Source organism: Tachyglossus aculeatus, chromosome X4 (genome assembly GCF_015852505.1).
Source record: "Tachyglossus aculeatus isolate mTacAcu1 chromosome X4, mTacAcu1.pri, whole genome shotgun sequence".
Taxonomy (NCBI): domain Eukaryota; kingdom Metazoa; phylum Chordata; class Mammalia; order Monotremata; family Tachyglossidae; genus Tachyglossus; species Tachyglossus aculeatus.
Window position 1 is genome coordinate 38,131,301 of NC_052098.1, and position 18,220 is coordinate 38,149,520.

At 43.3% G+C, this 18,220-nt stretch overlaps 1 non-coding gene across 1 annotated transcript; it reads left to right on the forward strand.

Moving 5' to 3' along the window:
* The first annotated feature begins 232 nt into the window (after positions 1 to 232).
* LOC119948435 lies at positions 233 to 371 on the forward strand. Its single transcript, XR_005456831.1, has one exon. It is a non-coding gene; the product is annotated as a small nucleolar RNA SNORA7 (small nucleolar RNA).
* Positions 372 to 18,220: the final 17,849 nt, after the last annotated feature.

An 18,220-nucleotide genomic window follows, 5' to 3' on the forward strand; every position in this document is an offset into this window, starting at 1 on the left:
CTGTGAGCCCGCTGTTGGGTAGGGACCATCTCTATATGTTGCCAACTTGTACTTCCCAAGCGCTTAGTACAGTGCTCTGCACACAGTAAGCGCTCAATAAATACGATTGAATGAATGAATGAATGAATCTTTAACCCAAGATATATTTTTAGACACATTATTTTCCTTTTTTTATGTTCTCCATTGGCAGACAAAGGGTTTGAATGTATTTGAGAGTTTGTACCCTATATGAAACCTCTCAGGATTGTATCTGGAGAGTTTCCAGTACTCTACCAGTCCTGACTATAGGAGGGAGAGTCAAGCAGAGGTGAATGCTATTCCATTCCTAGCTTGGGGGGTGGCTAATGAGTGGAAGGCAATCTGCTACAAGTCAAAATTGACCTGTATTGGGCAGCAGTGGCATGGGAGAGAGTCGAGGGTGGAGACTCAAGTTTACTACACAAAAGAAGGCATTGTTAAACCACTTCCATATTTTTACCAAGAAAACTCTATGGATACACTACCAGAACTATTGCAGATGGAAGTGGGTCATTCTGGGAGAGATGTTTCCGTGGAGTCGCTATAGGTCAGAGGCGACTTGACTGCATAGGACAAGACCCTATACTTATATCCGACTGAATCATGAAAACCTCTCGCGAGCCAAGGGCCAAGTTTGTAGACTAGAGTACCACATCCTACCCTAGGTTCACCTGCATGGCCATTTTCCTACGTGGGGAGCAACATCACTCTCCTCTGAGGGATGCTAATCTGACTTGTCTGAGAATCAGAGGTTTCCCATTTATTCCTCCTGTTTGGAAGATACATCCTGAATGTTAAGGCCAAAGTGTTCTTGTCTATCTGAAAGATCCAAATAGTTCAGGCCAAAGTGTATTTCTGAAGCCTGAATTATCTAGGTAGATTGAATGTTCAAACATAGCTTTCTTCTCCCAATAGATGTAAACGCCTTGAGGACAAGAGAATGTCTCTTCACCTTCTGCCCACCCCAAAATCCTTGGTACTGCTCTCAGCTTTTGGGGTCCAAGAGGCATAAAAGAGTATAGAGCAAAACACTCAGTTTGAAACACAAATCCTAAAACCCAAAGTATCTTTCCAGAGGTATTAGGTCCTGCTTGTTTCTGTTCCCTTCAAAGGGGGATGAATTAGGAAGTGCTGAAAGCTTTTGTAATATTTCAGTATTAGGCTAAAATCCCAAATTGTGATCTGTTGTTGTTGCTGTTGTTGTTTTTAATGGTATTTGTTTAGCTTTTACTATGCACCAGCATGGCGTAGATACAAACTAATCAGGTTGGATCCAGTCCATGTCCCAGATGGGGCTCACAGGCTTAATTCCCATTTTACAGAGGAGGTAACTGAGGCCCAGAGAAGTTAAGTGATTTGCCCAAGGTCACACAACAGACAAGTGGCGGAAATGGGATTAGAACGCAGGTCCTCTGACTCCCAGGCCTGTGCTCTTTCCACTAGGCTATGCTGCTTCTCCATTTAAGCAGATCTGTTCAAGCAGATGTGGCTTTTTGTTATCACATGGGCTTTGCTGATTGGCCAAGAGGCTGCCTAACTCTCTTTTTTTTTTTTTTCACAAGAAGTTGTGACTTGCCCAAAGTCACCCAGCTGACAAGTGGCGGAGCCGAGATTAGAACCCATGACCTCTGACTCCTAAGCCTGTGCTCTTTCCACTGAGCCACGCTGCTTCTCAAATGGCCCTTGGCCCATGCGTTTGGTGTTCAGAAGTGCTGACCAATACTGTGATTCTCAAGGTCACTTCATTCTCTTTCAGGATGCTCAGAAACCATCTCCTATTTCCTTCGATTCAGCCTCTGCATCAGGCAAAATCCGGGATAAATAAAATCCAGGATGAGATCTGGGCTAGCCATGCCCCCCAAAGAAAATTATTGATCTCCAAAATCTAGGCAGACATTTCTTAATGCTGCTAATGTAACTAAAGACAACTTAGGATTATTGAAGGTGAATTAATTTTTAATCTTACCAGCATCATTTTTGAGTCTACATTCATTGCTTTTTCAAGTTGGTGACAATGTTTCAGAGATTTTTCTCAGTTTGCTAGTCCTCTCTTTTTAATTAAGAATCAATTTCTCATCCGCTTAGCTTTCCACAAAGTAGAATTGAATGTCCCTCTATTGCCTTGTCCTAAATGGACAATCTATGATCTTTTTTTCTGAGTTCTCGGTCAAGGGACAAAACACTTGAGCTGTTTTGTTGTAAACTGTGAAATCAGGGGTATGAACTGCATTGGGCCAGGCAACACGGACATTTGTGCGCCTCTTACGGAGATGGTTAATCGATAGGAGTCTTGTGCTCAGTATTTCCTACACTTTCTTAATTAGGCTAAAGATGTGACATTTAGAACAAATATTCAGAAAGCTGTGTTCAAAGGCAGGCTGACAAACAAACCTCTAAAATCCACTTACACCTCCCAGATGCCAAAGGGTTGAACAAGCCCATTTACAAGCTCTCTGCCTGTCTGTTTTGGGTTGGGGGTGGGCGGGGGTGGGGCGGGCTGTTAAATTGTGAATCTGCTCAGCTCCTGAGGCAGTCTGTTAATAAAGTTGGTTTGTAGCAGATTTCTGTTCTATTAAGAATGGACATGAAACAGCACAATTTACAACATGTCAATAACCCAAGGCAAAATCATCAGAGAACTGTGCTTTTTCACACACAAAAAAAGACCGAATTTCCTCTGAGAAAGCTACAAGGTGGATTTGCACTATTTTTTTTTTTCTGAAAATGGCCCTGGACTGAATAATAAGCTTCTATAAACTTAAGGCTTGCTTTCTGGAGTTTCTGTGGAACATCTGTTAGCTGGAAATTTGAGTATTTTCTTTGTAAGAGCCCCAGAATTGACAACATCCTTCCCTAGAAGAATCCCTGAAACCCCATATCCTTTGTCAGCTTCAGGAATTCATGATGGAGATATTTTTCCAGAGGAATTTTCACAAGAACTAGCTATTTTAGATGACTGGCCTTATCAACTGTTTGCTAGAACTGAGGTTTTTGAATAATTAAAACTGAAGGGTAGGGCCAGACATAGGACTCACTAAAACCTTGAAATTCTACAGCTGGAATGCACATATCGAACTGCTTTATGCACTTGACTGAGTATGAAGGATTGTTTTCACAGGCTGCACTGTGTTTAAAGACACACACACACACACACACATACACACACAGAATCAAGGACAAGAAAGTTACTGTATTTACTGTACTGTTGAATTGATGAATACTGTACAGTTACAGTAACTGTAGTTACTGTACAACTATATTATTCATTCATTCATTCAATCGTATTTATTGAGCGCTTACTGTGTGCAGAGCACTGTACTAAGCGCTTGGGAAGTACAAGTTGACAACATATAGAGACGGTCCCTACCCAACAGTGGGCTCACAGTCTAGAAGGGGAAGACAGAGAACGAAACAAAACATATTAACAAAATAAGATAAATAGAATAAATATGTACAAATAAAATAGAGTAATAAATATGTACAAACATATATACAGGTTCTGTAGGGAGGGGAAGGAGGTAAGGCAGGGGGGATGGGGATGGGGAGGAGGGGGCTCAGTCTGGGAATTATGAGCATCCAGGCTTGACTGACTGCATTCCAAAAGACTATATTAGGTAACATTCGATTATCTCCATTCTACAGTAGGTTCTGCCCTGTTAGCGGACCCTTAGATTAAAATTTACCATACACCGTGTCTTCTGCACCAAGCTGGGGTAGATGGTTGGGGCTGATTGATATTATCTGCCCTATTGGAACAGTGCTTTGCACATAGTAAGCGCTTAACAAATACCATCATCATTATTATTATTATTATTGGAAGTCTTTTTACAAACTGAACAGTGGTTTTAATTACATTCTGTATATTCAGTGAAGTGGTTTGGCAGTGTCAATTGATTTACTGTGTTTGTGACATCTGGGACTGATTTATTGGATTAATGTTGAGAATTGGATTCTGACCACTTACTCTGTGGGCAATTGTCTGGTTCACAGCTTACAAATATGGAAGGGTATTCCTCTGACTGTGATTTCAACTTTCTGACTTTCCCTGCTTTTGCTGGGCACAGTAAATTGCTGATTTTGTTGTGTACAACGTTTCATTGTTTAAAAACTTCACATTTTGTAGGTTTTCTGTGACCTGATATGTGCCTCACTCTAACATAACCTTGCCTTTAAGCTAATTATTATCATCTGACCTGGAAGTTTTGTGAAGAGGAAACGCATCCTGCATCCTGTTCAAGCATGCCGGCCCTGTTCCGGCCAGCCAGCCAGTTCTGTTGGTAAATGCACTTACTCAGCTGGTGTTTTCCTTTCTAAAATTAGGGTTGTTGGTTTTTCGTTTTTTCCTTTTTTTAAATAAAGCTACAGATTGACTGTGGTTGCCATTGTTTTCAGAGAAGCAAATTTCTCCAGTCTCTCAGAGGTGGTGAAATCAGGCTACAGGGCAGTGTAGATGCATGCTGAGTTGTTTGTAAATATTTAAATGACATTTGGGCTAGATTGTCTCCTCGTTTAACTCAGCTGTCCCATAAAGTTTTAATGTGAGAGGATTTTATCGTGCAATAAATTAGGAAATGGCTGGAATTTTACTGTTCATCTCAAGCCTCAGTGTGTTGGCACAATCCTGGGAACATGTCTGGACTGTAGTATTGTGAGGAACTATTCAGAATATATATTTTTTGCATTCTAAAGAATGAGCCACACTCTTCCAAATGCCTAAGCTCCCCCCTACACACACACACACCCCTGAGAAAAGGAAAGGGCTGAGGGCACTTCAATCCCAAATTAAGTTGCTTTAAGCTTTGCAGGAGCAATGCTGTAACTCGTCCCCAGGGGTTCTGGACAAGGAGCAGTGCCTTCTTTGAAGCCTTGCTGATGACCAAGAGGTGGGTAGTTGGGTGGGGGGGAGGTGGGAGGAAGGGGGTAACCTGGGCTCTGGGAAATCCAGAGCACATGGAAATACCAATGACTTTTGAAAGAGTAGACATTCTAGACCAAAAAATTTGTCATGTCTAGAACTGCCTAAACTAAGACTTCTTGGATATTTATTTCAAGTGGTCATTGATTAGCAATGATTTTGGAGGCAAACTGTATCTGTGGTATGATTTCAGAGTAAACTTGGACAGGGACCATGTCTAATTCTCACCTGTTTGTTCTCTCCCAGCATTTAGTACAGTGCTCTGCACACAGGAAGCACTGAAATGCAATTAATACTACTACTAAACTGGTAGGCATTTTGACTCCTTCAAAGTGGTGATTTTGAAACAATGACCAGCAGCATTCTGGGCTCCAGCCCCTCTCTGGCACCTCCGTGGGATGGCTTGAGAATAAAAGAAAATACCAAGAAGCTATTCTAGCATCCATCCTTAAAACAATGTTATTCTTCTCCGATCTGAAGAGAATGTAAATTCAGGGCTAGGGGATGACCTGAGGCAAAGAGCCCACTGTTGGGTAGGGACCGTCTCTATATGTTGCCAACTTGTACTTCCCAAGCGCTTAGTACAGTGCTCTGCACACAGTAAGTGCTCAATAAATACAATTGATTGATGAATTGATTGACTTCCCAGTTCAAGACCAAAACATCTTTGCACAGCCTCTCTATCTTCCCACATGAGAGATCAATTCCTTGCCCACATCCTCTCTCTGGCCTGGAATTTCCTTCCCCTTCATATCTGACAGTTCACCACTTTTCCCACCGTCAAAGACCTCCTAAAATCACAATTCCTTCAGAGGCATTCCATGACTAAGCCCTCATTTCCCCCGACTCTCCCCTCTGCATCAACTATGCACTTGGCTGTATACCCTTTAAGCACTCTGATACTCACGCAAGTCCCATGGCACTTAACTACATACGTTATACTCTTGTCTTATGCTGTTGAGTTGTCTGCTACCCATAGTGACTCCATGGGTACATCTCTCCCTGAACGCTCGCCTCCATCTGCAATCATTCTAGTAGTGTATCCACAGAGTTTTCTATTTTCATATCTATAATTTAATACCTCCCCCTGTGGACCGTAAGCTCCTTGAGGGCAGGAATCACATCTACCAGCTCTGTCATACTGTACTTTCCCAAGTACTTAGTACAGTGCTCTGCACAGAATAGGCGTTCAATCAATCACTTGTATTTATTGAGTGCTTACCATGAGTAAGCACTGTACTAAGAGAGTACAATACAATAGAGCTGGTAGACACGATTCCTGCCCACATTGAGCTCACTGTCTACCATTAATTGATTGATGCAATCTCTCAAAGACTTTAGATAGAAATCATAGGATGTATCATGTTGGATTTTATCGATTAAAATGAACACACTGATTTGCACTCAGAGCTATTCTGGTAACTCGGCAAACCGTGGGTCACAATTGTACATGCTCCATAGAGTCAGAGCCCTTAACCAAGCCAAAATTTCCAAGTGGTCTTCAAGAATAACTCTGAAAACATTCATTTTTCCAGCTACCCTATCTGAGATAACAAAATCCACTTATAGTAAAGGAAGTCTGTGAAAGAAAAGACTGTAATTCCTTTCAATCTAGTGAATAGTCCTCCTCCATTGTCACCATATCAGATTCAGGATCAATAGTCACAGTTCAAAGTGAATCTCCAAATGCTGAAATTCACTGGAAAAATTGATCTGATTTATGGAGCTTGTCCCTGGCTCTGTCCCAGGCTCTGTCCTGGAGCTGTTAGACATCAGGGCATTTCTGTTTGTCCAATCTCCAGTCTCTGGTAACTGTTAACCAAGTTAAATGAGGAAGGTACTAACAACGATGGCATTTATTAAGTGCTTACTATGTGCAAAGCACTGTGCTAAGCACTGGGGAGGTTACAAGGTGATCAGGTTGTCCCACTGGGGGCTCACAGTCTTAATCCCCATTTTCCAGATGAGGTAACTGAGGCACAGAGAAGTGAAGTGACTTGCCCAAAGTCACACAACTGACAATTGGCGGAGCCTGGATTTGAACCCCTGACCTCTGACTCCAAAGCCCATGCTCTTTCCACTGAGCCATGCTGCTTCTCTAGTGCTCTCCTCACGTTCAAAGCCATAAAGTCACATCTCTTCCAAGAAGCCTTACCCTACCCTTCATTTCTCCTACTCCCTCTCCCTTCTACATTGCCTATGCACTTTAACCACTTAATATTCAACCACCCTCAGCCCCACAACACTTGTGTACATAGCCATAATTTATTTCACTATCTGTCTTTCCCTCTAGACTGGAAGGTCCTTGTGGGTAGGGAATGCATCTACTAACTCTGCTGAATTGTACTCTCCCAAGCACTTGGTACAGTACTCTGTACACAATAGCACTCAATAAATACCATTGATTGATTAATTGAGACAATTGACTTAGAAGCTAGAACAGTTCCATAATAAAACAATAATAATAATAATTGTGGTATTTTTTTAGCCCTTACTATTTATCTTACTATGTATCAAGCATTAGTCTAGGCCCTGGAGTTGATACTTCATTAGATGATCTGACACTGTCCCTGTTCCACAATGAGCTTGCAGTCAAAGACGGAGGGAGAACACCAGATCATTACAGCTAGACCTACTGCTGTCTCTGCAAATCCTTCAACATCCTTCTCCAATTGGGTCAGATTTGGTGAGACAAATGGGCGGTGCAGGTCAGCAGAGAAGCAGCATGTGCCATGACCAGGTGGTTGAGAGCCTCAGTAGCTGCTAGCAAAGTGAAGATTAGAGTTAGTGCCCTCCCAGACTGGCTCAGAGGAAGGACATGGAAGGCAGGATGTAGCTAACCTGTTGGTCATGTATAGATGTGACCCCTCACTCTGAGTGCTGTATGCAGGGCCAGATTAATGCAGAGACTGAGGGGGATGACATTTTTCACCCAGTGAAAAGAGGGTGGCCCCCTGTATACCCCACAATGCCATCCCCAACAATGTGAGCTGCCACTACAGCAGATACCCCCTCCAAAAATCATCCTCAAGCACAATGGAGCAAGATCCCCCACCCCAACCCCAGTCACTCTCCTTGCCATGGCAAGACACCCTCCTCTCCCTGTAGCTCTTGCCTGTTGCTGGGGACAGTGAGCAGGAGTCACATGGAAGCCACAGTTCCCACCCCAGCCACGTGGGAGTCATAGTCACCAGTATGCAAGAGCAGCTTGAAAGCTATGCAGGTGCCACGGCCGTGGCCAAGCCAGTTACAGTGATTTGGGAAGGGGAGAGAACCCCTGCAGGCCTTTAGGGAGAGAAGTAGGGAGGGGGAGGATCACCCTTTCACCCATCTTCTCCTCCCTTTCCCTGCTGCCAAAAGCCCTAAACCCTGGTTTGTGAGGGAGCCGCCTTGGGCGGATCCAACTCAACTGCAGCCCCAAGAAAGCCCTGGCCCCAGGGTGCATTAACATGTTACTAGCCCCAACTATTAGCATTAATTAGTTAATGTTAATAAATGAGGGATTAGCAAATGCTAATCGCTGGGATTTCCGTGAATGCTAACGGTGGGAGCAAAGTGGCTGGGGGCACACATGCAGCTCTCAGAACCCATCACTCGCTAATGGACTGGAAGAGCACTGTGGGCATTGGGGAGGTTCCTCATTGGGTATGTATCTTGCAAAGGGTCCCTGTGTGTGCTCAAACCCAAACACAGATGCACACACCCCAAACAGTTTGGGAGGTCGGTGTGTGTGTGTGTGTAGGTTGGTTTCTGGAGGTGCTTGCCTTCAGGGCAGAGAAGTGACTCCAGGGAGAGGGCCGGATTAGAATAATAATAATAATTATGGTATTTGTTAAGTGCTTACAATGTGCCAGGTGCTGTTCTGAGCGCTGGAGTAGATACAAGAATATCAGGTTGGAAACAGTCCCTGTCCCGCATGGGGCTCACAGTCTTAATCCCCATTTTACAGATGAGGGAACTGAGGCGCAGAGAAGTGAAGTGATTTGCCCAAGGTCACACAGCAGACAAGTGGTGGAGCTGGGATTAAAACTCATGACTTTGTGACTCCCTGGCCTGTGCTCTATCCACTAGGCCATGCTGCTTCTAACAAAGAGCAATCAAACAATCTTCTAACAAAGATCAGAACATAGAACATTCATTCATTCAATCATATTTATTGAGTGCTTACTGTGTGCAGAGCACTGTACTAAGCACTTGGAAAGTACAATTTGGCAACAGATGGAGACAATCCCTATCCAACAACGGGCTCACAGTCTAGAAGGGGAGACAGACAACAAAACAAGGCAAGTAAATAGGCATCAATAGCATCAAAATAGATAAATAGAATTATAGATATATACACATCATTAATAAAATAAATAGAATAATAAACATGTACAAATATATGTGAACCCGCTGTTGGGTAGAGACCATCTCTATATGTTGCCAACTTGTACTTCCCAAGTGCTTAGTACAGTGCTCTGCACACAGTAAGCGCTCAATAAATACGATTGAATGAATGAATGAATGAATATGCAAGTGCTGAGGGGTTGGGAAGGGGGTAGAGCAGATGGAGGGAGTGGGGGCGTTGGAGAGGAGAGGAGAAGCAGAGGAAAAGGGGGCTCAGTCTGGGAAGGCCTCCTGGAGGAGGTGAGCTCTCAGTAGGGTTTTGAAGGGGGGAGAGAGCTAGTTTGGCGGATGTGAGGAGGGAGGGCATTCCAGGCCAGAGGTAGGACATGGGCCAGGGGTCGACGGTGGGACAGGCGAGAATGAGGCATAGTGAGGAGGTTAGTGGCAGAGGAGTGGAGTGTGCGGGCTGGGCTGTAGAAGGAGAGAAGGGAGGTGAGGTAAGAGGGGGCAAGGTGATGGAGAGCTTTGAAACCAATAGTGAGGATGGCTCCAATGTCATCATATGCTCCAGGACCTTTAGGGGAAATGATATGGCCCTGGTTGTGGGGAAACAAGGTGGGAAGCGTTTGTGCAGCCTAGTTGTATACATTTTCAAGTCCTTATTGGAGGTTGAACTAAAATGAGACTAAAGGAAGAGTAGGAAATCTATTTAGGCAGCTTGCTTCCTAGAACTACATTTCCCAGAGGTCTCTGGGAAGTTGGACTATTCTGAGAGATGAGTGAAACAGAAAGCTGAATGGAGGTTTAAATTCAGAAAATGAGGGACTCCATCTCTCTGTCCCTCTCTGTGTCTCTCTGCCTCTGTCTCTCTCCATCCCAGCTGCTCTGAAACGCTATTTCCAGCTCCCTCTAAATGGTGAACCATGAGTACATGTGCTCAGGCCAAGAAAATCTGTGTTTATACAACTTGGTCTGAGTATTTAGGGAAGTTTATGTATTTACTGGGGCCTGTATAAATTAGGGAAGAGTAAGCTTTTAGAGCTGGTATGGCTTCCCCCTTTCCCCACACATTAAAACTATATCTAAGATCCCTGTCTTCGTTTGATAGTGGCAGGAGCAGCCATGGATTTCTCCCTGGTTCTTCTACCCATTAACCCCCATAGATCTTATTTCACAGAGTGTCACATGGATTGCAATTGCAATTGCAATCTTCTGGCACAGAACCTGAATCTGAGACATTTCAAAGTTTCCAGCATCTCAACATCACCCGTCTAGTAATGGCCCCAACCTAAACATAATTGTAACTCCTCCCCACACTAGCCCTAAAGCCCAGAAAGCCCTAACTCCCAGAAATAGCCTTCATTCTCTCGAGATATGCTGATCTTATCATTCCATCACGAAAATTCAAGGACATAAAAAACTATGATTCTTTGAACAGCTGTGAACAGCACCAGCAGATAAATGCAAATAGAAATGCAAACATGTATTTTCATTTCAGACACCCCAAGCAAATTAGAAGCGTGTCTCTTTCACAGACAGAGTTATGTGTTAACACCCACATAGGTAACCATTAGAGAAACTGGGTTTCCTTTTGCCTTATTCTACCACTAGAGGTTTTGTATTGTGTGACAAATGATATCTAGTGTGTTGTGGATTCAAGGGCCATGTACTGAAAAGCCCATGATTTTTCCAGAGTTTTTGATATGTTGAACAATGGTATTTTATTTGCAAAATTCAACAGACTGGTCTCTGCAATTGATCAAATTTAATCTCTGTGGGAAAAGAGATTAGTTTTCTTAGGTGGGGTCCCTGCCTAAATGCTTGCTCATCATCATCATCATCATCATCAATCGTATTTATTGAGCGCTTACTATGTGCAGAGCACTGTACTAAGCTCTTGGGAAGTACAAATTGGCAACATATAGAGACAGTCCCTACCCAACAGTGGGCTCACAGTCTAAAAGGGGGAGACAGAGAACAAAACCAAACATACTAACAAAATAAAATAAATAGAATAGATATGTACAAATAAAATAAATAAATAAATAGAGTAATAAATATGTACAAACATATACATATATACAGGTATACAGATATACAGATATATATATATATATATATATATATATATATATATATATATATATGCTCATGGTGTGAAGGAGAAAAGTAGTCATGGGGTGGAGGAGAGGGAGTCGAAGAGCATGTGACACATTACAGCTGCAAACCCACTATCTAAAAGGCAGATTATTCTCTTGTCTGCCCTACTAAAATCATATCTCCTCCAGGAATCCTTCCCTGGATTACCCCTTGTTTCCCCACCTCTCTCTCTCCCCTCCATCACCTATGCACTTGGGTTACCCCTTGAAACACTCTGATGCTCACCCCACCCCCAGCTCCACAGCCCTTATGTATACTGTGGGCAGAGAATGTGTCTTTTATGTTGTTATATTGGACTACCCCAAGCACTTAGTACAGTGCTTTGCACACAGTAAGTACTGAATAAATCCCACTGATTGATGTACATAGGGTTATACTCTGCAGCTTCCCCTCTTTGTAATTTATTTTAATGGTTATCTTGCCTTCTATATTGTAAATTCCTTGAGAGCATTGTGTCTATTAACTGCTGTATTGTACTCTCCCAAGAACTTAGTACAGAGCTCTGCACACAGTAAGCACTCAATGAATACTATTGATTCATCAATTGATTGACAGATAGGATTTACGCCCCCCCCCCCCCCATCCTCAAAAAGTCCTTCTCCCTGAACCTCTAGCCATTCCTGTCATCCTTGTCTGTCCTTCACCCAGTCTTTGACATTATGATGCTACACTCTTTCAGGCACGTATCCAGGATGGATAACATAAGAGAAGCAGCGTGGCTCAGTGGAAAGAGCATGGGCTTTGGAGTCAGAGGTCATGGGTTCAAATCCCGGCTCCGCCAATTGTCAGCTGTGTGACTTTGGGCAAGTCACTTAACTTCTCTGTGCCTCAGTTACCTCATCTGTAAAATGGGGATCAAGACTGTGAGCCCCCAGTGGGACAACCTGATCACCTTGTAACCTCCCCTGCGCTTAGAACAGTGCTCTGCACGTAGCAAGCGCTTAATAAATGCCATTATTATTATTATTATTATAACACTCCATGCCCCATTCTGATTGCTCGATGAAAGATCACTAGACTGACACGCTTCCGAGGTGCAGACTCCAGGTTATCTTATTGCTGGGTTTATTTTTGTTGGCCACCTAAGAGCCATGATTGGGGAACTGTGGGCCTTCTTTGATTAAACCCATATTTCCCTATGCACTTGCTGAATTTGTTTTTCCCTTTGAGAAGTGTCCCTGAAATTAGCCTCAGAGTCCGGAGCTCGGCTGTGGCTTTATTTTCTGTGTGCAGCAAACCTCTTGTTTCTGCGGCAGTGGCACCCCAATGATTGAAGAATTAATTGCAGCATTATGGACTCATTCTTATTGAGTAAAGGGCCGATTCCACTTCAGTCTACTTATGTTAAACGAAAAAGGGGAAAGTACAAGGGCTGCTGAGCATGAGGTTAGAATTAGTGGTGTTGAACAGGGTATTCAGTGCTACAGTTTCACGCAGCAGTCATTTTGCTGCCGCTGGCAACGTTGGCATAATAGGAGCTCTCCGTTTGACTTTCCAAACAGGGTGAAGTTTGAATTGAGGGTTAGCAGGAAAGCTTTATTGTAAGGGGAACAGGAAATGCCTGCTAAGCAGATCCAAAGGATCTGGTGTGATAACTAATCTGACTGAAGGTGCCATTTTAGTGACATCATTGCAATGCCAATTAGCCCCCAAGTCAGAATTTCATTGAACTAGGTGTCTGAGATGTCACTTTTCCTAGTTCTGATCATCCCACTGAAGCCTGCTGGATTGACCACAGCTCCCTGCCTAGCATCCTGACCCCTGGACTGTTGGGAATGGCTTAAAATGGAGGTTGCAATAATCTCACCAACATGTGGAACCAGGGATAGAAGATGGGCCACCACCTATGGTCCCAGGGCATCTTTTCCTTGGATGGCAGCGAGGAGGTGAACACAACTGGAACCCTGCAGTTGGCAGGGTCAGGCCAAGAGCCTAATGATAATACTGATGGCTTTTGTTAGGCACTTACTATGTGTTAAGAACTGTTCTAAACACTTGGGTAGATACAAGTTAATCAGGTTGGACATAGTCTATGTCCCACATTGGGCTCACAGTCTTAATCCCCATTTTACAGATTAGGGAACTGAGGCACAAAGAAATTAAGTGACTTGCCTAAGATCACACAGCAGACAAGTGACAGAGCTGGGATTAGACCCTAGGTCCTTCTGACTCCCAAACCCGTGCTCTATCTACTAGGCAAAAGTACTTCTCTAATAGAAAGAGCCTAGTGAAAAGAGTCATTCGTTCATTCATTCAGTCATATTTATTGAGCACTTACTGTGTGCAGAGCACTGTACTAAGCACTTGGAAAGTACAATACAACAATAGAGACAATCCCTGCCCATAATTCATTCATTCAATTGTATTTATTGAGCACTTACTGTGTGCAGAGCATTGTACTAAGCACTTGGGAAGTACAAGCAATGGGCTCACAGTCTGGGTGGGGGGGCGGGCGGTGAGACAGACATCAATACAAGTAAACAGCATCATAAAAAATAGAATTATAGTTATATATATATATAAATGCTGTGGGGCAGAAGGGGGGGAAGATAAAAGGGAGTGAGTCAGGGTGAAATGGAAGGGAGTGGGAGCTGAGGAAAAGTGGGGCTTAATCTGGGAAGGCCTCTTGGAGGAGGTGCACCTGCAATAGGGCTTTGAAGGGGGGGGGAGAGTGATTGGCAGATTTGAGGAGGGAGGGTGTTCCAGGCCAGGGGTAGGACATGGGCCAGAGGACCTGGAGTCTAATCCCTGCTCTGTTGTGTGACCTTGGGCAAGTCACTTAACTTCTCTGTGCCTCAGTTTCCTCATCTGTAAAATGGGGATTCAATACCAGGTCTCCCTCCCACTTAGGCGATGAGTCCGGAATGGAACGGGGACTGTATCTAACCTGATTATTTGGTATAAGCCCGAGCACTTAGTACAGTTCTTGGCAAAGGGTAAGTGCTTAACAAGTACTATTATTATTATCATTATGTAAACCCAAGGTTCCTGCTTTCAGTTCTTCCTCAAACAGGAGGTGTACTTCAAACATAATTTTCCCCATGACTGATACAACTAAAGAGAGCAGTGGAGTTCTTTTAAAAAAGTGCTCAAGTCCATTAGCTCCCACAGAGGACATATTTAGTTGTGTGCGTCATTTGATTCTTTTTAGCTTAAAGTTTCTGCTTAAGCCAGAGGCTTTCTAAACATTGGACTCAGAATCCCTCATGGGTTTTCAGAGGCTGCATCTGTTGTAACTATGGTGACAGCTTCTTTCTTAGGCATATTAGTCTGGGCTTCCCTCAATTCTGAACAGCATATGAAATCAGATTTGATTAAATCAAGTTCCCCTGGTAGAATAGAAAATTGCTTAAACCTTTCTAATTTGTGACCCCTGATTGTACTCTGCTAAATGTGATATCAAGGTCAAGGTCTAACATAAAGTCATGGAGTAAACCACAAATTCATTACTACATTTTCATTCATGTAGTGACACAGCTGAAATTATGCTCCTGTACCTCTGACCCAGAGTTGTAAAAGAAATCCATCTGTTTTTACCGGGTTATGCAAACCTCTAGAGATTAGATTGCAGAGGTCATTAAGGAAATAAAAGGTCACAATACACACTTACACATCTGTGTAAACACTTTATCCTTGGGATTATACACTGCAGGAGCAATATAGTCCTGTTGGGTAAATAGGAACAATGTTTTAACAACCACAATGTACAAATTCATTAAGAAGCAGTAGAAATACAGGAAAGCCTTGTGTAATTTCTCTCTTGCAGCTTAGAAAATACTTAATGGCTATAAAAAATAATAGCAATTTATTTAATAACCAAAACTATCTTGCATTTGCACCGCCTCTGAGTTTTAGGGTACTCAGAGCATATGTCCTTTTTTTAAAAAATAAATCTCCCCACATTCCAGTTTGTAGCTAAGAAGAGGATAATTTCCTATTTTACAGCTTTCCCAACTGCTGCTGGGTGGTTTCTTGCTCAGCTCATCAAGGCCTATCAAGGAGAACTCTCTTTTTCCCTCGCCTTGTCCTGGCATGCTGCCAGTTTGGGCCCCTCCCTCAGTGGGGTGACTTGTTAAGGCTTGGTTACTTCTGATGACTGGGGGAGACAGAGCTGTTGAAACCAGCCCCAGAGACGGGGCATGAAGCAAAAGGTAAAGAATATTCTCCTCTCCCCGATGATGGTCATATTTGTTCCAGAAGAACTCTGACAACCTGACTTACTAGATCAAACATGATAACGAGGCTCAAAGCTTGTTTCATGGTTGGAGGCATCTTCCAGGCTGGGATATAATAATCCCGGTTTCTGAGTCAGCCCCTGACCTCTTTGAGACAATACTGAGCTTCCCTCTCCTGCTTAAGGCTTCTGAGAGCACCCATGGAGGGGAGAGCCACTTATTTCACCCCTACCTTATCCTCACCTCAATAATATATTTGGGTACAACGATGTGCCAAGCACTGGACTGAGTTCTGGGGAACGTACAATGAAATAAAAATTAGCAGGGGCATGGTCTTTGCCCTCAAAAAGCTTGCATTCTAAAATAGGAGGGGAGACATTCCTGCTTTTAGGTCTGTGTCCCTCTGATTAGAATGTAAGATCCTTATGGACAGGGAATTCATCTTGTGCTTCTATTGTACTTTATCAGGGGTTTAGGACAGTACACTGCACTCAGTAGGCACTCAGTGAATACCGTTATTATTACTACATAGAGAAAGTCCCCCTCCCAATAACGAATAAAGTTCAGAAAAATCCAGCAACAATGAGCCAGACACAAGAAAAACAGCTCTCGGTTTGCCTCATCTGGAGAATCACTGCCTGGGTCACAGCAGTCTATCCCCCACTGACTCTGCCCCTCCCAATGCTAATCTTTAATCCTCAGTGAGGGGAATATAGCTGAATTGTACTTCTGGGCCCAAACACTGTTCAAAGCCCCCAGTGGGTGTCCTGGACAGAGAAATCACCTAACGTCCTTGAATTTTGCTCTGGGTGGTGGTGGTGGTGAGGGGGGAGAATCTCTCTCTTCTTCCTCTCTTCCACTCGCTCATTCCTCAAGAAATAAAAGGCAGTAGCTTCTCCCATAAGTAGGTAAATTGGGGGCAGGAGAGAGTATGGGGAGGGGAGGGTTGAGCTCTTTGCCTGTTTTCACAGAATCATCCCCTCTGATGAGGAACTCTCCCTCCTGTTGGTTATTTGTGTCCTGTTGGAGTCAATTCTCCATTGGGAAAATCAGCAGTAACTTAGTCTGTCTCAAAGTATAGTGGGCAGGGGTGAAGCTTGACCTGTTTACTGTGGATTACTATAAGCACATCCTGAATTGAATTACTACCTCTTCTTCCTTGGGGTGATGTATCAGCAGGCAGAGGGCTCACTAGTCATCTCCAGGATTAAAATAGAAGGTTGAATTTCAGGCTCAGATTCCCAAACTCCCAACATTACTTCCCCTTTCAATTTTGACATTTTCCATTCATCTTTTCCCCCAATTTTCCCTTTAGGATGAAACTTTCCAAATATGATTTCAGCTCCTGGATAGAATTCATTTTGGAAAGTGCAATTAAAGTATGTGCAGGTGTTTAAGTTTCCAGAATCCTTTGGGATAAATCCTACTTTTTCCATTTCTCCAAAGGCAGATTTGTTCCCAATTTGAAGTCAACAGAACTTCAAACTTCAAACCTCGCTTGTAGTTGCACCACTTAAAAGTTATCTAAGAAGAAAAAAAAATTGAAAATCATAAAGCCATGATATTTGAATCTAAGCACACAAATGCTGAATTGAGCTATTATGATGATAATAATAATAATAATGGCATTTGTTAAGCGCTTACTATGTGCAGAGCTCTGTTCTAAACGCTGAAGCAGTGTGGCTCAGTGGAAAGAGCACGGGCTTTGGAATCAGAGGTCATGGGCTCAAATCACGGCTCTGCCAATTGTCAGCTGTGTGACTTTGGGCAAGTCACTTCTCTGTGCCCCAGTTACCTCATCTGTAAAATGGGGATTAAGACTGTGAGCCCCCTGTGGGACAACCTGATCACCTTGTAACCTCCCCAGTGCTTAGAACAGTGCTTTGCACATAGTAAGTGCTTAATAAATGTCATTATTATTATTATGATTGCATTTTGGAACTGTTAATTCCACAATTCTTTTTATCTCAAAAAGAAAAACCCTCCAGGAATTCTATCCAAATACTTTTAGTGATTAAATATTGACATTGCAGGGTCCCCTAGTCAAAGGACCCAAGGATTTTAAGACTCAGCTTGAGTGGCATTCCCTGCTTTGCCCAACTGCAGAAGGCAAAAACCCAACATGATTTCTAGACTTTAGTTAGGGGCCACCATAATGTTTCCAATGAGACTATTTGCTCTCTAACCATGGAGCTCCTTAACCTACCTAATCCATGATTCTACCTCACAATCTGCTACCCAAGTTTGGATTTGCTCGTCAGTACAGACTGGATTAGTGCAGTTGCTTTAGGGGCTGCAGCCCTCTCCCCTGTCCTGAGATGTGCAACTAGAGGTACCGCTCACACCCTGCCTAACCAACATGGCCAGTAGTTGGGACATTATGACTGTAATCTTCTCCTCTAGACTGTAAGCTCCTTGAAGGCAGGGAAAGTGTCTACCAAGTCTGTTGCAGTGTTATTCTCCCAAGCACTTAGTACAATGCTCTGCACACAGTAAGCGCTCAATAAATGCCAATAATTGACTGATTATGAAGATGGCACCCAAACCAGGCCTTCCCAAAATGGCCATCATGCAAGTGCAATGTCAGAGGGGATGGTGTGGAGTTGACCTGTAGCCCTCACTG